Below are 21,951 nucleotides of genomic sequence, written 5' to 3' on the forward strand. Positions count from 1 at the left end.
CACCACTTGAATTTCATCCAAAGTTACCTGCATAAAGTAAACAAGCTTCATCACCCATGTAGACGGAAGCCAGCCCGCCTCAGCTGGTGCTACAATCTCTTTCTATTTTTTTCTCCCTCATTCCCTGCCTACAATGGAGAAAACTGGCTCAAAGAGCCAGCCAGCTAAAGGAAAGGGCAAAATTTGATGGGAAAGTGATAATTCAAGTTGTTCTGTGAGTGATGGGTAGATCCAGCAGGTTCATTCAACAGGGACAAATTTTATTAGCAAAACTGCTCATTCAAATTACCAGAGGAACTAGGTTTCTGAACCCAAAAATGGTTCATTGCAAGCATGCCCATTATTCTAAATTTCTATTAATTTCTCAATTCCCAGTTGGATTCTGCTGCCTTCAAAGGCGGCATTGCTATTTGCAGTTGCTGACACTCGCTAGGGATGGCTCATAATTTCATCTAACGGTGGGACAACTAAAAATGTGACTGAATTAGTGACAGCTATACTCCATCCAGCCACAAAGGAAAGGCGGAAAAGCTGGCATGGAACCACCTTCTGAAGGGGGATACACAGCCTCTCTGAAGAAAGGAGAGCTACCAATAAGAACGCCCATCCCTTATTTATTAGTTTGTTTTCTGAGGCAGGGAGAGAAGAATTTGTGTAACTGTCAAGTAATTGCTATCAAATGGAAAAACAGGAGTCACTTAGGGTCAACCAGGGAGCATTGACTAGGCTGAGAAACCCCCGACAGAATCGGTATATGGTAGTCAAACGACAAACCACAAACCCAAAATACATGGTGGGATCACGGAAAAGAGACAATTAAATCCAAGACATGTTGAATTGTCTGCTGAATCTATCACTCTGCGTTAGAGCACCTGAAAACAAAATGGGCTGAAACAAGCTGCTTTCACACCGTGTTGGCCTAATTACCTTTCAAGATTGACACATACAACCTTACCTGGAAATCTAGGTCCTCCTAGTTCTCCTGGGTCCCTGTAGCCGTCCAACTGCCTTCCACTAGCATCCCACTTCATGCCAGTGTGCAGTGTCAGGAGTTATAAATAAACCTGCTGCCACGGCCCCCAGTAATAACCATGATTTCCCTAAAAGGCATGCAAGTGTCAAGTTGTCAACTTCGTTTCTGAACCTCAGTGAATGCCAGTGCACAATTCCCAGGGCGTGGAGAACTAGCCTACCCCAAATAAACATGCCCGGAGAAGAGGAGTGTGATTTAGCTAAACAAGCAGACTCACTTCAGGGAACTGGGGTGGTAGAGCTCCAACCTGGATGCTGGCCCACACTCTTTGGGGAAGAGAAAGGAGGAAGAGATATGGCAGGAGGCGGTAAGAGCAAAGGGTGTGTGAGCCTCCATGGAACAGATCATGGGCTTGTGGGCCTCCAGTGACAGTGGGCACAGGCCTTGGATATTGAACCAGTAATGACAAACTTCACCCGGGACCAATGACAGGCCATCGTCAAGACCTAAATGCTCAGTATAGAAGACACATTATGTTACAGAGAACATGCTGGAAGTGAGAGATGCCCTCAACCATAAGAAAGTGGTGGCGAAGAGAACAGGATTCATGGACCTCGAGATGATCATACTAAGTGATGTAAGTCAGACAGAGAAAGACAAATACCATATGATATCACTTACATGTGGAATCTTTTAAAATGATACAAATGAACTTATTTACAAAACAGAAACGGACTCACAGACATAGAAACAAACTTATGGTTACCAAAAGGGAAAGGTTGGGGGAGGGATAAATTAGGAGTTTGAGGTTAAGCAGAAACACACTACTATATATAAAATAGATAAACAACAAGGTCCTACTGTATAGAACAGGGAACTATATTCAGTATTTTGTAATAACCTACAGTGGAAAAGAATCTGAAAAAACTGAATCATTTTGCTGTACACCTTAAACTAACACAACATTGTGAATCAACTATACTTCAATTAAAAAAAAAGACACAGGATTTGGAGTCAGATAGACCTAGTACAATCACCAGCTTCATTATCTTCTAGCTCTGTGGCCTGGGTACATATTTGAGGTCAGCTTGTCTCAATGCAGAGCTTGAGACAAGGATTAGGACATATCTAATTTATTGAGGGCTGACTCTCAAGTAAAGCCTATAAGAGAATGAGAGGAGGAGGAGGACTGAGAATGGGAGAGAGAGCTAAGAAAGGACCAGGTTTCTGGTGAAGCTTCCCCTCAACCTGATCCACAGGGGCCTCTGGAGGGTGAACCGTACTGTAGAGTTGTCCTTGCCTGAGGTCACAGGAGCTGGCTTTCGTGGGTTAGTCACTGCCTCTGGCTCACAGGTGGAGGGGAGGATTAGGGAGGGCGCTAACCTCCTGGGCAAGGCAGCTCCCGTCGCTGAGGGCAATTATTTGAGGAGGGAGCCTCTGTAAGTTCAGCAGCCAATGCTTGGAGCAGCCGTGGGATGGGCCGACAGCAGTCTGGATCCAAGCCGGATATGGAAATCATACAGGATATAAGCACAACATAGATAATTACTCACTGTGATGAAAGAGTACCTGTGTAGTACCCTGGAGCTGAGGTAGATAAGCGAAGGAAGATAAACTTGAAGACAGTGGGGTTCAGTTCACCAGAGAGCACAGAAGGATGCTGGTTTGGCCACGATGGACATGGGCTGGGCTGCCGGGCAAGCAAGTGGCCTCCACTCTCAGGAGTGTGAGGTGCAAGAGGGGCCAGATGAGCAACTGATGCTGTGGGTGAGGGTGCGGGAAATCTGGGGGCTGGCGGGAGGAGGGGAGTCACGTAGGGGCTCTGGTTTCAGGGTGAAGACAGCTGTGGGAAGGTTACGGTGAGACTAAGGTTGCGGGTTTGCACAGCGACAGTGTCTGGGGCTCAGTGCGTGGCGGGCAGGCTTCAGCAGCCGCCCTGGCGCTCAAACCTCCCTCCTCCAGGACCACTCTGCACGGGCAGGAGAGCACCTTCCTCCCGCAGAGCCCCCTGGCGCCCTCTACTGGAAGTCCGTTTTCCCGGAGCACGTGTCAAACAGCTCGCTCAGAGCCATGAGGCAGCAAATTGATGACTGACCTAGCAAAGTAAAAGGGATCTGGATGGGGCACCAACCAAAACCCACTCTGCACAGTTTTCTCCTCTAGAAAATAGGAGTAATATCTAGTATATTGTTGTGCAGATAAGAGATTTTTTTCCAGTGCATGACATAGGATAAGTACTCAACGAAGGGTATCAATTGCCACTGATATTGTCATTACCGTGTGATGACAAACTATGGAAAGAAATGGTGGGTTGCTCCTCTCCACTGTTTTTAAAAGTGCCAAGCATCCAGGCTACCTCCAGCACGTCTAAGAAGAGGGCTAACTAGAGACCAGTCTGTCCAAAGCAGTAGATATGAGATTCTTCTTGGATTTCCTACCGAGTCATTTAGTCCCGGTAGGATCCCCTGGGACGGAAAGTAAAGCTGTGCTCGCCTTTTAGCAGATGAACAGAACAGACTGGTAAAACTAAGTCATGCTCCTAGAAGGTGCCATACTAACCAGTACCTTCTCGCTGTTAAACAAAGCTCACAGGGTTTCTAGAGGGCATCCCTGGCTGTCTAAAGGTTTATCCTCACCTATACATCCTTCACCACTTTTAATCAGTAGTTTATAGTAAGATGCCATTATCAAATTTACAGATACATAGATGGAAGGGAGAAGTAATATAGATAGATGCGGGATAAAAAGAACATTAAGAGGACGTGCGTTGCCCAATAGGAGCAAAATAATTATTCGTTAATTTTTTTTAGTCCTATTAATTATATTGCCATGATGACAACGCTTATTGAGTTTTACTCTGTGCCAGGACTGTACTAAGCATGGGACCAGAGTCATCAAATCATCATAACAACCCTATGAAGTTGGTATTACTGTTACTCTCATTTATGGGATGGGGAATGTCAAGGGAGAAAAATGACTCAATAGAAATCACACAGCTATGTGAGTAAATGCTAGCCCAGATCTGTCTGCTTCCGGAGGCCATGCTCTTCATTACGACAGTGTATCTGAATCCGGGACATGTGGCCTTGAAGTGTGGCTCTGCTCTGCCATTCCCTGGCTGTGTGAGCAAGTCACTTAACTCTCCAGGCTTCAATTTCCTCGTGAGCAAAATGAGGACAACAGTAGCATTTCCCATAGGGCCATTGTAAGGATTAAGGGAAATAATATTGTAAAACACCTGGCAGGGGGATGGCTACGCAAGTGTTCAATAAATAGTAACTGTGGCTAATATTAACAATCATCATAAATCAACTTAGGATGGCAAAAATCCAGACTCAAAAAGATTTTGCCAACTTTGCCTCATGGCCCACACTAAAATGATGATATTTCTAGGAATAAAGGCAAATGCCTGCACAGAGATTCCAGAATCAACATGGTACAAGTATAAGACCCGGCTCAATGACAAAGTTAAAGGAGAAATTCATTTAACAAATATTTATTGGTGGCACCTACATTTTGCAGACACCATGCCGCAGGCTGAGGACACTGCAGGAAACCACAAAAATAAAATAAAATCCCAGCTCTCATTGAGCTCATGCCTTTGTGGGATATGCAAAGGATGAAAAAACAAACAGGTAAATGCAGAGTCTGTCAGATAGTGATAAATGCTATGAAGACAAATAAATCAGAGTGTTGGGATAATATATGGGAGAGGGGGTGATCAGCAAAAGATTTTCTGATAAAAGGAATCAGATGTGAGTGAGTGTGGGCATGTCAGAAGGAAGACTGTTTTTTTTTTTCTGTGTAAAAGTTTGGTTTATTTTTATAATTAATTGAAGACATATTTTTAATATTGAATAATCAGAAAAGTTTATACAGTCGTCTAGAAAATGCTTATCTTTGTTTCTAAAATAATTTAGTTGATTTTTTCCTTATTCAAATTATCCCCCATGCTTAGTGACACCTACCTTCTCAGAATTTTAAACCTCATTTGTATCCCCAGAAAAAGTACTGACAAGACAGTCACTGTATGCTACCTTTTCATAGCATTGGTAAAGATGTGGTCTTGCCTTGAGTCAATTTTCAGGTTTCCTATGGAATTCAGATATCAATCCATTATCAGACTCCTATAAGCACAGATAATTCAGAATGGAGTGTATTAAGAGAAACAGTTTCAAAATGTTCTAAAAACCACAAAACTTTAGAAATAGGTCACAGATCATCATTATAACCTTAAAATCACCACCGTTTTATAATTATCAGAACCTTGATCCTGAATTAAATGCTACCTCAGCCACCTACAAAGGATAACTAGGTAACCAATCTAATACTGACAGTGAAACTTTTCAATAACGTATACTTTCTTGAGGGAAGATGGTTTTAATTAGAGGGAACCGCAAGTCACAGGGCTGGAGGTGAGAGTTTTCCGGGGCCATGTTGGAGGGACAGGAGGGAGGTAGGGTACCTAGAAAAGACCAAGTGGGAGGGGGAGGAGTAGGAGATAAAGTCAAAAAGAAAGCAGGGGCTTTCACATCACGGTGAGGTGCTTGCAGACCATGGAGGAGGTTTTGATTTATGTTCCAGCCACTGTAAGGAGAAGAGACTGTTGAGGAACACAGAAGGGCAGGGGTTAGTCGTCTGTGCAAGAAGCATGATAGCCTGAACTACAATGGGAGCAGTGGAGTTGGTAAGAATTTGTTGGATTCTGGAAGAAATTTTTATTTTTTAATTTTTTTTTAAAGAAAAGTTTGATATATTTAACAGTGGTAAGAAACAAACTTCTGTTTATCAAAAGACATCATTCTTTTAAATTGAAGTAGAGCTGATTTACAATGTTGTATTAGTTTCCGGTGCACAGCAAAGTGATTCAGATATATATATACATATCTGAATATATGTGTGTGTGTGTGTGTGTGTGTGTGTGTGTGTATATATATATTCTTTTTCAGATTCTTTCCTTTTTATTTTATTTTTTTAAAAATCTTTATTTTATATTGGAGCATAGTTGATAACAATGTTGTGTTATTTTAAAATAGAGCCAATAGTGTAGCTGATGGTTTAGATAGACAATGAAAGAGAATGGGAAACACCAGGATGACTTCAGGTTACTGGCCAAAGCAACTGAAAAAATAGAGTCTCGTTTAATGACATGAAGATTAGGGGGTGGGAGGAGCTTTTTGGTGGGAAGGTACAATCAAGATTTGGGTTTTGGGTATTAAATCTGGGATGCCTACTAGACATCCAAAAGAAGACATCCAGTAATTGGCTGTATATGGGTCTCGAGTTCAGAGGAGAGAGTTGGTCTAGAGATGCAAAGGTAAAAGTCCTCAGTTTATATATTTAAAACCCTGGAACTGATAGGATCACAGGAGTGCATGTGGATGGAAATGAGGACAGGTTTAAAAGGGAGTTCTAGAAAACTCTGCTGTTTAGAGCAACAGACAGGATTGAAAGGTTCTATTGGGTACAACAGAGGAAAAGATGCTATTTAATTTTAAATAGAATGGATTGCTTCCAAAGAAAATGGGGTCCTGGTCCATGCTCACAAGGAGCCCCAGTTGACAGCAGTCAGAGATACTGTAGGGGTTCCTCTATTGGATGGGAAGAAGGGGTAAGTGACCTCCAAGCTCAAAGCCAGATAATTGACTAGGAATCCAGAGAGATCTTTAGTTAAAGGCCTACCCTTAACATGCTCTGTGGCCTTAAGCGATTCGTGAAACTCGCTTAAGCCTTCAGCTTCCTCACTGACAAAATAAAGGAGCTGGATAAGATATTCTTTAAAATTCTCTCCTGACATCTAAAAGTCTATAATTACCGGGTATCCTTTTTTGTGCTATTTAACTCAATTGTTACACAACCCAGCTATAAAAAAATCCGAAGTGATTTAAGAAATCCAAAGAGTTGCTGATTTGCTCAAAATTAATTAATTAGATTCTTGGAATCTGACAAAGCAAAGCCTTCCCAGGTAGGTCCTGAGTTATCTTTGCCAGAGCACCTGTTCACACTTACACTCAGAGTTGATACAGCTGTATTTCTGTGACAAGCCATGTCAGAGCAAGAAAATTTAGCTCAATTCAAACAATATGAGCCTTGACCATGAAAAAAAGTACAGTGCTGGATGCCTTGGGACATGGGAACAGGCCTTCTGGGCCCTTACAATCTAGTTCGTAGATGGCCAGAGAAACACTTCTAGTGAAGGGGAGAAAAAAATTACTACCCAGAAATATAGTAATGGATGCAGGAAATCCAAAGAGGAGATCGACTGTGTGTTGGAAAGGTGGACTTAGACATAAAAAGCCAGTGTTCACATTGGGGCTGGGAGATGAATAGGGTTTCTGGGCACAAGGAAGAATAGGAGCTTTGGAATCAAATAGGTCTGGGTTCCAAACCCAATTCTATTAACTACTAGCTGTGGGCCTTCAGTAAGATTCTTCACTCCTAAACTCAGGCTAATACCTTCCTGTTAGGGTAGTTGTGATGAAAAATGTGATAATTATATGGAAGATAATACCATACCTGGCATCTGAGAAGGAATTAATAAACCCTAGTTATTAACATGTGGGTAAAGCAAGTGGTCTTGGAATCCCAAAGAAGATACAACATGAATAAAGTTCATGAGTCCCGTATTCCCTGACCTTGACCTGCTCGCAACCTCTCTTTCTCGTCTTATTCTAGCTACTTTCCATCAGGACTGTCCTTGTTATCACATGGAGCTACTTACCAAGCCAAGTATAACTTATATTAAAACTCACGTTCTCCTACATTCATTCATATATCACCCAAACAAATTCTGCCCTATCTAACACTTGTGTTATTACTTGCCTCTACTTTTCCTTAACTTATCTAAGTTCTCCCTTAAATACATTTATTTGATTAAAATATTTTATATCATAATTTTAAGTGGAAATCCAACATGACTTTCCATAAGATGAAGAGAACTAAAAAGTAGATGCAATCTGAAACCCATTTAATTGAATTACAGGTAGTGTTGTCTGCCATCGTCTTTGAGTCTGGGGCCCTACTGGCTATGTGTTAAAGAATGGGAGGGGAGGGAATGGTTAACTAGCAAGTATGGACACAGGGGTTAAAGATGTGTTCACATCAAACTGAAGCCTTCTTTTCCTAAATAAAAGTACTGAAAGACAACTGGGAAGAGAAAACTTTCTCACCGTGTGGTTCAATACTACTTAATGTTACATCTGTATATTGTGCATCTCAGCAGGGGTACAGAGCCTTTGAGAACCACCGTCTTGGTTCACACCAGCCTGCTTTTCTCTGCTTGTCACAATCCTTTGTGACTTTCATTGCTCCCTCGAGCACCACCTCCTCCATGGAGTCTCCCCTGTCAGAGGTAAGCTCTCGGCCTTTACATCAAAGTACTTGGGGTTCAGAAAACCCATTTGGAAATACATCACACACTTCCTCATGACCTCTGTTCTATGACTGTTATACTGGCAATTTGCTCTTGCTTTTTAAATTACTGTATATGTTTTCTTACACCCTCCCCAGTATAAGTCATTGTGAATGCAGAATCTGTCTTTGCCACCCACGGTATCTCGCTCCAACACACCTTGAAAATGGTAGGCATGGGACAAAGTATGTAGAAAAGTGTGGTCAATGGAAGCATCAAGTACTACGGCCGTATTGGAGAATGGAGATAATCTAGATGAAGACTAAGAATACTGACATTAACTAGGTATTTTTGAAATAAAAATATTTGAATATTGGGTAGTAGGGAAACGTCTTCCTGAGATGATTTTGGTTGCATATGGCTGTGAAAGAGGAAGCTGTCAGCACTAACAAGAAAGTCACCATGTTTTTGGGGTCCAGCAGGAACAGGGCTCCATCCAGCCAGGCGCTGCCGTCCAATGAATCTACTGCCAGAGTCTTGCCAAGGTCCTTTATTTGCATCTCTCGTTTGACTCCCTGGGAAACGTGAATCACCCCTCTTTGGACATGTGTTTTTCTTATCACTTTTTTTTACCAATAGGTACATGAAACTCAACCTGCTGCAACATTAAAGCAGCCATTTCTCAACGTGTCAGAACCCACCGCAGTGGAATTTCAGGAGTAGAAAGAGAAGCTTGAAGAAAGCAATATGGAAAGCACTGTATTACACAAAAGAGGGTAAAGTATTCAAATGAATCCTCTCTCCTCTTAGACTTCACATGAAATTGGAAGGATAATTGCATTACTTTCTACTAAGCCCTGTGTAATAATCAAGACATGAATCATCACAGAGCTAGGTGTACGGTCTGCGAGGATATAATTTCATTTTATGCATTTGGGTAATGTCACTTTAGAGAAAATAAGATCACGGGAAAAGAAAGCAAGTAGAAGGAGAAAGGAATCATAATTGAGAGCCTAGTGCCCAGGCCATTCCTTGCCCCTTTCTTTCCATTTTAAAAGCTGATGGCAAATCTCTTCACTCACAGAATGTAAGAGGTTTTCTGAAAAATAAAAGATAAATTCTAAAAGGGACTTTTGTTAGAACAGGAGGAGATCTCAGAGATTACCTAGTTCAAGCTCCATACTGTACAGACAGAACAATAGAAGACCAGAAAGGAATGTAAAATGTCCCAGATCACTCAGTCACTTTTGGCAAAGGGAGGTCTGGAATGCAGGTCTCCTGAGCCAAATCTCTAGCCTTGGCCTAAGCAGTGCTTCCCCCCAAGGGGAAAGTGCTTTCCCCCAAAGCTCTGAGCAGAGCTCAAAGCCTGAAGCCTTCCCTCCATTTCAGCCCAGGCTGTAGTAATAGTGAGAAACAGGAGTGTAGTGACACAGATGATAACTCATGGGATACCTGCAGCTCTTCCACTAGTGGTTCTGCAGGTCCTTAGCAAGCATGTCACTCCATCTGTGACATCTCTCCTTGACACTTGGAGTGAACAGGCAGCACTTACTTCCCTCAGGTCTCATGCAACCACTGACAATGCATGTCCCTAAGCAAAGCTGCTTTTTGTTTGGAATCCAGTAGACGGAGCTATGCTTTGTACTGACAGCAGACGTGAAGACACAATCGTTTGCTTACTTCTGTCAACCTCTTGGAGAATTTGAGACAGTCCACATGACTGGTTTGAATGTTTTTCATTGGAATAGCCAATCTCTGGGTAAGTGTTTAATAACTTTCTAAACTGCCAAAGGTTAAATTAGCTTTGCTTGCAGGAACCCACTCTGTTTTCAAATGGTTGAAGTCTTTTCTTAAATATATCAGCTTTACTTTCTAGATGAATATACTTCCTTGACCTCAGGAAGTATAAGGACATTGTGCCCAAGACATACAAATTATTCCTCCTAAATGAAAAAAGCACATTTTAGTGATTTACTTTCATTTGTAAATGAACTTCGAAACACGGAAGATATTGGTTTGCTTGTGATGGCAATCACAATGAATCTTTTAAGTAAAAAGGCATACTGCTTTAAATACCAAAGAAAAAGTTATTGACAAAATACATAAGGTAAGGAGTTGTAAAAGTATAAATATATGTACAAGGAACATATATTTTATTTTTAAATAAAGAAATAAATGTGTGTGTGTGTGTGTGTGTGTGTGTGTGTGTGTGTGTGTGTGTTTAAGCCCTTTCTTTAAGGAGCCATTTCCCTACTATTGCAAGTCTCAAAGGACTGAGTAAAAAAATTGCTTTGCCCAAAGCAGACCTGTGGTTCTAGTTCCTGAATAAGTATGGAAAAACACCCCTAAGGTCCAAAAAGGTTGAAGATCTGATATTTCTTCTTCCCTTGCTTTAACCCTAAGTTCCTCCAAGTGGCAAATTCAATTCCCTTTCTCCCATCTCCCACTCATAAAAAAAAGATTCTAGTACCAATTGGGAAAAACAAATTTCTCTTTGCGACTAGGATCAACACCAAGTAAAACAGAAAGAAGATCACCTTCCCTACGAAGCCTCCTTTGACTTTCCTGGAGCCCACGGATCTCTCCAACCCTTAAACACCTTCTACATATGTGTGCAGCTCTAAAGTGTCCAGCACTGAATTGTTCTCTTATTGATTTCTATGTGGTTCTTGCAAACTTCTGAAAATAAGGATTACAATTTCTACTTATTTATGATTTGTTGTACTCAATAGTGTATCAATGCAGACAAGCATGTAAGTCAGATCAGCTTGATTGAGAATCACACATCACTTTTTTCAATCTTTCAAGTCCTTGAAAACGTATGTCCAGAGACAGTTAGGGTGTTAATTTAACTACAAAGAGAGAGTGAATTTATTCTTTGGTAGCACCCAACAATTTTTTTAGTTCAAAAAGTTTAAATTAAGTTTTAATTTATTTAATAAAATATTCACAATATTTTATTTTATACTGAGAATGCACAATAGGAATAAAAATAATGACATCTGAAATATTAACTGTGAACTCTCTGACAGTAAATACAAAAAATAAAATATTCCCTTATGAGTAAAAATGTAATGTAGAACTTTTCAAGCTGGTCAACTTTTGCACTGTTCCTTTCTTGCTGCATTGACAAGAGGAATAAATGACTAATTTTCTTAAACTGCGATTGAATCTTGAGAAATTAATATCTGTAGCATTTAGCATTTAATTCTCTCAATTTGCAGAAAAAGCAGATAAACAGGCAAATGCTATACAAGCTAGAATTTTATTAAATTCACCTGTAACTATTTTCTTATCTTAAAAAAATCTTAGTCGAATTGCCAATTGATATTAAATACACTGAATATCCTGAACTACCTGTAGAAAAAAATAATTTTGACATCCGTATCAATTACATTAAAATCTCATGCAAGACAACCTTCCCCCATCTTTGGTATCCAGAACACATCATGATGGTGATGAGTATTATATGTACTTTTTTACATTTTTGATGAGAAAAGCCATTAGGTACATGAGACAGCTGTTCATAGCCTTGTAGACACAACTTGGCATATATCAGGGCATACAAATTGTCATTCACAAATTAAACGAGTCCATTTACACATTGGACTTATTTTGCCACTGGCATAATTCAGCTGTCTATTTGTGCATATTGGTAGGAAAAGGGACAAAAAAAATCCATCCCTGCAAGCCTATTTCTGAGAGTCTCAAAATACTTCATAGACATCAACAGATTATTTTAACATATTGCCATAAAGTAATTAAGGGAGAAGCATTAATAATCTCTACTTTCTTAGATATGAGTATTTGGATATAATACTGTAGCCAAAGATCATTTAAAATGTCCAGGAATACTTCTCACTTCTTATTTGAATATACCTTTCTGCAGCAGCATTACAAAACAGCTTTCTTCTTGAAAGGTTTCTTTGGCAGATGTGATACCACATCTTCCTAGCTCACCTCTCACCCCTGACCATTCCTTGTCTTTGATTGTTTTCTCTCCTGTTGTCGACTCCTCCATTTCTTTATGTTCCCAAAGCTTCAATTGTTGGCCTCTTTGTTTACATCCCTATACACCTCCATCCTCACTTTAGCTGACACTCAAATGCTCCCTGCAAGACCAAACTTCTTCATGGAGTTTCAGGTTTGTATATTCATCTGTCTGCCAGACCCATCAGCCTGGATGTAACTCAGGCATCTTGAATCCGCATCTCAAAAACCACACCCAAGACTTCTCAGCACTCTCCTCCCCCATTTCTCTTTCTTACTGTGTTTTCCATCCAATTGTCTCCCAAATTATCTGCCATTTATTTTCTGTCTGGTTTCTCACTCTAATCTCCACCTCCATATTCAATTCTGATTTTACCACTTGTCTTTCACCCTGAAATTCACCTGTAAGCAGTTTTTGGCAGGAAAGAGCTCTTTGAAGGAGGCCGCTTTGTCTTGTCACTAACCTCAAACCAGGCACCCCCATGCTCTACTCATCTCTGGCCCAACCACACCTTTCCAATCTTTTGATCACACAATACCTTGTCTAACCTGTTGGTTCTTTCCGTAGATGAAAATAGAAATGAAGAAAAGTAATTAACAGATGACCAGATCTCTTCCCTAGCTTCCCCTTCAGTAATCTCACAAACAAATTGCGAGAACAAGACAGCATCTAAAGAAAGATCACAGGACATCAACAAGCCTGTACTCAGTGGGGAATGGCGATGACTCCCAATCTCAGTGAGTAACTGAGATTACTTCCCTTTTGCTTTACAAAATTTTCATGGCTGAGCAGAATCTTGGGAGATGGTTTTTGCGGGATACTGAATCGACCATCTCCCCAGATTGCCAGCATTCTGATTAAAAGCAACTTTCCTCTCTACCAACATTTGCCTCTCTCGGGTATTGATTTTTGAATGGTGAGCAACTGGACCTGAGTTTAGTAACACACCCTCTGGGTGATTCATCTAAAACTGAGGGTGATTTTAGCCCCCAGGGAACATTGGCAATATTTGAAGACATTTTTGATCGTCACAGAGGGGTAATGTTACAGGTATCTGGAGGGTATAGACCAGAGATGTTGCTCAACATCCTATAACACACAAGACGTCTCCCCTACCACCTAACAAATAACTCCCTGGCTCAAATGTTAATAGTGCTGAGGTTGAGAAACCTGATCTAGATTAAAAACTGACCTTGACATTATCCCCCCAACTTAAAATCATTTCAAGGATGTCTCAAGACTCAAGCTTCTTGAAAACCCATTAAAGTCCCTGCAGGGCAGATCCCAGCCGTCAGCTCCAGCTTATCTCCTGCCCATGATGACTTCCTGTTTATGCTTTTGCAGCATCAGTTTGCTTACAATTCTCCACCATACATTTTATCACCTTTGTGCCTCTGCTCATTCTTTCCCCACATCCAGGAATGCCCCTCCCTCCCTTCTCTTATGTGGTTAATTTTCATTCATTCTTTAAGACTTTTCCCAGAGGTCTTTCCTGACACTCTTCCCCATCTCCCTAACTCTCAGACCAGGGTCAGGTTAGATGCCCCTTCTCTGTCCTCCCAGAGCATCAGTGGGGTGGTTTTCAAATTATTATTATTACTATGCCCTCTTTGTTCATGTACAAGGTTGGTGTTTTATCAGGTTTCTCTGTACTCCTGTGCCTGGCTCATAAGTAATCAATAAAAATTTGTTTAGAGTTTGGGATTGGCATGTACACACTGCTATATTTAAAATGGATAACCAACAAGGGCCTACTGTTTAGCACAGGGAACTCTGCTCAATATTCTGTAACAATTAAAATGGGAAAAGAATTTGAAAAAGAATAGATACATGTATATGTAGAACTGAATCACTTTGCTGTACACCTGAAACTATCACAACATTGTTAATCAACTATACTCCAATATAAAATAAAAAGTTAAAAAAATATAATTCATTTTAAAAAATTTGTTTAAATGAAGTAGAAGAGTTAAGTGGAGACTGCATTTACCCAAGGATGAGCATTTTACTAGCATAAAGTGTAACTCTTTAAGATATTTTTCTAAGTTCTCAGAAAATAACGCACCTTGCCCCAAAGTAGTAGTACATAAGCAGAAATCTCCTAGCCACACTGAAATATATCTATTGATTTGAATCCCTGCATTAAGCATCTTAAGATCAGGGTCAGGTCTTTGTATTCTTTGCCAAGGAATATGTCAAAAAATATGCACTCATTAACTATTAGTTGAATATATGAATAACCGAGTGGTGTGTGGGTAGGTGGATGGATAGTTTAGACACTATATTCTCTTGATCTCTTTATGATCACCTACTTATTAATAGGGCTAGGAAACACTTATTGTATCTCATTACTTGGTCTACTTGTATATATATTTGTCCTCCATTTTGACAAGCCTTAGGATGACCAAGTGCAAAGACTTGGGAGTATTTGAACGAATAGTTCATTATTTTTGAAGTTCATAACACATCTTGATTTCATTCATAGTGCCTGAAGTGAAGAACTCTTCCAATTCCTCGTTGACAGTTGGGTATGATTTTCCTTCCCAATACCAATTTGTTCTCTCAACCAATTTAAAATGTTTTGATTAAATACTTTTAAAATTTATTTTGCCCAAAATACTTATTGTAAAAGGAAAGAAAACCTGACAACCACTTGCGTGATGATAGTGGGTTTTTTTTTTTTTTTAATCCCCTTTAGAACTCTTTCTTTCTTTGTGGAATAGGGTGCCTTAGTTTAAAACTATCAATTTGCAATCTCAAGTCAACTGGTAGTAGCCAGCTGTGAGGGCATCTGCCCTCTAAAACTGTCCCATTATTAGAGAGGGATGAGCTCCACAGCCATGGTAGCTGGTGGAATTGTTTCCAAGACAAATGATTATGACAAAGAGGAGAGACAGAGGCAGAGAGTAACAGCCTCAGTCCACAGAAGAATCAAGTTCCTGGAATGCCCTCTCTTACCTTCTTTTATTTGGTTAATTTCCATATATCCTCTAAACATGAGCAGGGAGACCATATAATTTATCATACAAATCAGAGTATATTTAACAGTCAATGGGAGCAATAAAAATAACTAAATTATATAATTTTAAAAATATTTAACTACAGGCTATTTGGTTTTAATATGTTGGTGAACCAATAAAAAGTTCTATTCAATAAATATTTTCAAAATAAAATTTTCTAAAAAATAAAAATAGCACATTTGTTGTGTAGTAAACACCACCAAAATACTTCTTCATTTCCACATTCTGATAGTTGTACTGATTTTATCAGAGACTGTCTCTGACTGTAAAAAATATACACTGAAGTTGTTAGGAACTTTTTTTAAAAAAAGGCTTGTAAAGTTCTATAAAATTTTACAGAAATAAGTTTAAAACATAAGCAGAAAAATTATTTATGCACATATTTAGGGACTTTAAACAGGTTCTTATCCATATTATTATTTGGAAAATGCATTTTTTTCAGTATGGTCCTATTATTTCTTTTTTTTTTTTTTGGTAAAGTTACCTGCAAACTTCTTCAAAGACACATTTTATGAATAATACATAAGAAATCATAGACATTTCAATTGGCTCTTTTTTTTGGGTACACCATAAAATTTTTTTTAATTGAAGTATAGTTGATTTACAGTGTTTTGCCAATCTCTGCTGCACAGCAAAGTGACTCAGTTTTACATATATACACATTATTTTTTTAATATTCTTTTCCATTATGGTTTATCCCAGGAGATTGGATACAGTTCCCTGTGCTCTACAGTAGGTCTTTGTTATTAATCCATTCTAAATGTAATAATTTGCATCTACCAACCCCAAATTCCCAGTCCATCCCTCTCCTTTCCTCCCTCCCCCTGTGGCAACCACAAGTCTGTTCTCTGTGTCTGTGAGTCTGTTTCTGTTTCGTAGATAGGTTCATTTGTGCCATATTTTAGATTCCACATATAAGTGACACCATATGGTATTTGTCTTTCTCCTTCTGACTTACTTCACTCAGTATGACAATCTCTAGGTCCATCCATGTTGCTGCAAATGGCATTATTTCATTCTTTTTTTATGGCTGAGTAGTATCCCATTGGATATATATACCACATCTTCTTTATCCATTCATCTGTCAATGGCACTTTGGTTGTTTCCATATCTTGGCTATTGTGAATAGTGCTGCTATGAACATAGGGGTGCATGTATCTTTTTGAATTATAGTTTTGTCCAGGTATATACCTAGGAGTGGGATTGCTGGTTCACATGGTAATTCTATTTTTAGTTTTCTGAGGAACCTCCATACTGTTTTCAGTAGTGGTTGCACCAACTTACATTCCCACTAACAGTGCAAGAGGGTTCCCTTTTCTCCACACCCTCTCCAGCATTTGTTATTTGTAGACTTTTTAATCATGGCCATTCTGACCAATGCGAGGTGGTACCTAACTGTAGTTTTGATTTGCATTTCTCTAATAATTAGGTACACCATAAAATTTTTAAGTGAAAATTTATTCTCTCTATAAGTGCTAAGGTACCTGGTAAGCAAAAAGCAAATCATGCTACATAAAGTATAATCTCAATATTAATATTTTTAAATTGAAACTTGAAAATATTCTTATAGATATTGGGGGGGTTTGTGCCTTCATTTGTATAAAATATGTCTTTGCCAGACATCTTTATGTGATACATCAACAAGTGACATATATACACTAATATGTATAAAATGGATAATGAATAAGAACCTGCTGTATAAAAAAATAAACAAAATAAAATTCAAAAATTCAAAAAAAGACAAGTCATCTCTATTATGATTCTTCTGAATGTATAGAAAAATTTAAATACTTCAAAATATATAAATATATTCAATCAAAGAGGAGTACCAAGAAAACATTTTTCCCATAACTCAAGATGTTTCTTGAGTTATGGGAAAATGTAAAATGCAATTACAAAAGTCCAAAATTAAGTCTTTTATACCAGTTGGGCTCTTGTTATTTAATTTGTTCAGTTTCTCCTTTCGTGAGGATCCAATTCAATATGTTCCGGTTTGCAAGCATTAACTGCAATAATTACAGTTTGTTGCATATTCAAAATATGAGTATTTTTGCCACTCCATTCTTTGAATACTTTGACTTTAAATTTGTAACTAATTTTGAACCAAATGCAAACAGAATTTGAAGTGGACTCTGGTGCTTTTTCAGCAAATATGCATCTTCTGGTGGTCACATGGTTAGTGACACGTCCATAGTCTCCATAATGGATTGGAAATATCAACAAACTTTTTGTGCAAGTTACATGTTTATCATCAACTTTTTAAAAGAAGTATAAATTCGGTACCTAACATCTCATTAAACATTCATTTCATTTTTTTCTCTGTTATTGCTGTCAAAGGAGTTAATTCCAAAATAAAAATGTTTTCTAAACCATGTATATAGTTGTACACTTAAACCATACAATAAATGATAAAAATACTATAGACTACTCTCTATGGAATAAGATTGCTCATCCTCTATTTTCTGTACACATTTCCTAAACCACAAGCAAAATTTCCCCCATTTCCTTCTAACCCCAATCACTGGTGTCCCGGCAGCTTTGTGAGTCTGGCACAGAAGGAGGTAGCTGTGCCTAGTCCTTGAGGTCTGAAAGCTTTTTGTTTTATCAGCAAGGACAATGCAGGCAGTCTTTGAAGAGAAGTTGAAGCTGGAAAGGGTTAGGAATAGAGAGGTGGGCTGGTCATTGTCTTTCAACATTTAAGCACAAGTTAAAATGAGAAATCTCTTCTTTGCACCTGGGTCTCACAAACTAATAGAACTGATTATGGCAGAAGCGGCAAGCAAAGCAAAAATCTGTCAAACTCAAGCCAGCTCATTTTCATAAAATAAATAATAAAAGCATGTCCTTAAAAAAAACCTGGATAGATGTTAAACCAGGATGAATGGCAGGACAACATGCATAAGCAGGGACTGCCCCAGGCAAAACCAGGACACGGTCACCCTTCTCATGAAGCCTGTTTGCACTTCCAGATCTAACTCAGGAAAGATATATTTTTTTTAACCAGTTATCCTAACTCACTAATTTGGTGCAGGAGATATGTTAATGAAATTGATATTGTCACTTTTTATCTTTAAAATTACTGATGAATCCATCCATCAAACCCAATGGGTTGACCTCCCAGTTTGTTTTATTTTGTTTTTAGAACAGAAAGGAATTTTAATGAATTGTTTTCTGGGAAACATAAATTAACATCCAATGGCCTTGTGTATTTACAATCAACTTGTTATTCCCCAAATAACAATATATGTGAAGCATCTAAAGGGAAAATAGAATGGAGCCTAGTGAAGAGAAAACTTGTGTTTCGATGTGGGAGAGTTCAGATATCCTGTACTTATTCTGTCTTGTACTGAGGACTCAATGGATAGTATTAGTATGGATAGCTCTCTTCAAGGCCCCAATAGACTGCTGAATCAAGATGTGTGGCCCAGGAGTGTTGACATAAAAACTGGAATTTGAATAAGGCATCCACTAAGGACAAACCAAGGGGAACGGTGCTAATTGTAGCAGCTGGTCGGGTGTTGTATTAAAAGATGTTAGAAAAGTTTATATTCAATTACCTCCCCTCTGTCACTTACTAAAATCCTTTAACATTGCTAAACCAGTTTTCTTATCTGTAAAAAAAACATGCTAATATCTTCAGGGGAGAGAATATGAGATTAAATAACACAATGGCACATAATTGGCCCTTAAACAATATTTGTTGAATTTTAAATGTTTAAAACTAATTAGATGGAAACAAAGAATTGGAGAGGAATAAAATAAACACATTGTGATAAAAATATTGTTAGCAGCATATGCGTATCTAAAAGACATTTTAAGAGAATAATTGTTAATTATATTTTCACTTACATACTTGAAAATATCCCAGTCATTTGTTATTCCTAACCTAAGGGTACAAAGTTAATTAAATAGCACAGCTTTAGGGGTAAAATTTCACCAATGAAATTTCACGGTACAAGTTAATGGTTTGGGGAACTTCATGCCTCAAAGTTTTTTGTTTATTTTTTGTTTTTTTGTTTTTAATTTATAGGCCAAACTACTGTTACTATAGACTAACATTAGTACATACTGCAGGGGTAAATCAAACCTGTAACAAAAATTAGTTGATAAAGATGAAGCTGAACTGACATTACTTCAAACATTTAAAAACCTCAAGTAAAATTGAAAATGATCATTAGCTAAGTATAACACCGATTATACCCTGACAGTAAATCATTCTTCCAGAAAGGAAAAGAAATGGGAATCCCAACTGTCTGTAATAGAAGCTTTGCAACTTTCCTTGAGTGCCATACTGTTTAGATTTTCACTAAATTCTAAAAACATGCAATTTTTTTCAGAATATAAAATTTTAGTAAACGTTATTCATTTAATAGATTATTATTAATTATTCCTGAATCATCTTTAAAAATAAATATCTAAAAATAAAAATCTACATGTTATTTGTGCTTACTATTTGATCTGGATATATTTTTGAAGCACATTTAGCAACTTCTCAAAATCGTCTTTTATGTCAAGCCGATCCTTGGGGGTTTTTTCTACTTTTATTTATTTCTTCATTCATTTCCTCACCCATTTTTTGTTTTGTTTTTATTTTAATGTGGAAACTGATTTTATTTTACTTTTTTTTTTTTACTGAAGTATAATTGATTTACAATGTTGTGCTAATTTCTGCTGTACAGCAAAGTGACTCAATTATACACATATAGACATTCTTTTTTTAATATTCTTTTTTATTATGGTTTACCCCAGGAGATTGGATATAGTTCCCTGTGCTATAGAGCAGGACCTTGTTGTTTATCTGTTCTAAATGTAATAGTTTGCATCTACTAACCCCAAACTCCCAGTCCATCCCTCTCCTTCCCCCCCTCCCCCTTGGCAACCACAAGTCTGTTCTCTATGTCTGTGAGTCTGGTAAACTGATTTTATTTTTAATTCGTTATTTGTATGTCTGAAAGAGGTCTCATACTAGTTACTGGAATGATGTAAGAAATAAATTGATTAATTAGTTTTTTAAAAAAATAACAAACCCTAGTAATTCATTGAACAAGATATTATATACTTCAGTTTCACAATAAAAATATGTACTAAGGTATTCATATCGTATGAGAGTTTATAGCAAAACAGTTTTAAAGGAGATCCTACTATGAACTCCTTTATTATTAACTGTGGCTCTAGATCATGAAATTAGCTGAATAAAACCAAGCTGATCAGAACTGACAGGACTACTCACTTTTTAAATCAAAACAGTAATATTATATCACACACTACTTTGCCTTATCACCACATCTGTCATTTGTCAATAAGACTCAGTGATTTGCATATTTTACTGAACACAGCCTTGTTTATGAGAATGAGACAGTCCTCTATAATTAGAAACTTTCAGTATCCACTGCTGGGCGATTCAAAAATATATATATGTCTTTATTACATAGTTTTTAAATTTCATGTAAGACTATAAATACATTATATATATATATATATATATATATATATATATACATATATATACATGAATTATTCCCAGAAACGAATGACTTAAGCACACTTCTGCTGCATGAATTGCATGAATAACGATTTTTATCCAGCAGCTACAAGAACTTTTAATATTGCAAGCTGAGAATACATATTTACAAATTTGAGGGAGGGACTTTTGTTAGATGTTTCAAAAGTCTGCCTCTTAGGACGTGGTGTCCTTTGTTTCTCATCATGACTTATGTAATATTAGTGAATTGCTTCTATAATGAAGGATTGTTTGTGCACTGACATTTGTGGAACCTACTGTTCTAAAACCACCCTGTCAGATAAATAAGAGAGGGTAGAATTTAGCTCAGCTTAACACATAACGTGATTTATTTCAACCTGATTAGCGATGAATAACTATCAGACTTAATACATTAGTAGGGCAACACAAGACAATGAATGCAAGACCATGCAGCATGGTAGAAATTAAATATTTGAGAAGAGAGTGAAAACGGCTTTCAAAATGTTAAGCTATCCCTTCCTACAGCATTTCTTATTTTATAATTTTCTGCCATAAACATGAGGCCGATAATAGGCAGATATTGTTCTGCCAGCCACTCTTCATCACCTGATCACCTGCCACCAGCCATTGCTTTGAGGTTCTGGTGACTTTGCAATAGGGGAGAACAAATCTGACTCCATATTGGATCTATTCCTTTTACTTTAACCTCTGTATTCTATTGTTTTTGCTACAAGTTAAGAATGTTGCCTATAGCCTGAAATATACATAATAACTCATTCTCAAGGCTCTGACCATTAAAGATACAACACTTTTCCATTCATATAGAGATAAAAAGATGCAGAACAGAAAATAACAATTGTCTTGTTGGAGGTTTACAAGAACACTGTGACCTGACCTATATGGACAGGTGCAAGAACAGATTCCCACACCAATAAGTTTGCAACAACCAGCCACACCATGTTATACCCTTTTACTATAAAAGAAGTCTAAATTCTAACTCAGGCAAGATGGTTCTTTGGGACAATAGTCCACCACCTTCTTGGTCTGCTGGCTTTCTGAATAAAGTCGCTCTTCCTTGCCCCAAAAACTCGTTTCTCAATTTACTGGCCTGTTGTGGGGCGAGCAGTACAAGCT

At 38.1% G+C, this 21,951-nt stretch overlaps 1 protein-coding gene across 1 annotated transcript in view; it reads right to left on the reverse strand.

Moving 5' to 3' along the window:
* The window catches only part of KCNH8 (potassium voltage-gated channel subfamily H member 8), a 401,123-nt gene that overhangs the window by 324,061 nt on the left and 55,111 nt on the right, over positions 1 to 21,951 (reverse strand). The gene's annotated exons all lie outside the window — the stretch shown is intronic.

The sequence above is a fragment of the Balaenoptera physalus genome (genome assembly GCF_965194825.1).
Source record: "Balaenoptera physalus genome assembly, chromosome: 4".
NCBI classification, from domain to species: Eukaryota; Metazoa; Chordata; class Mammalia; order Artiodactyla; family Balaenopteridae; genus Balaenoptera; species Balaenoptera physalus.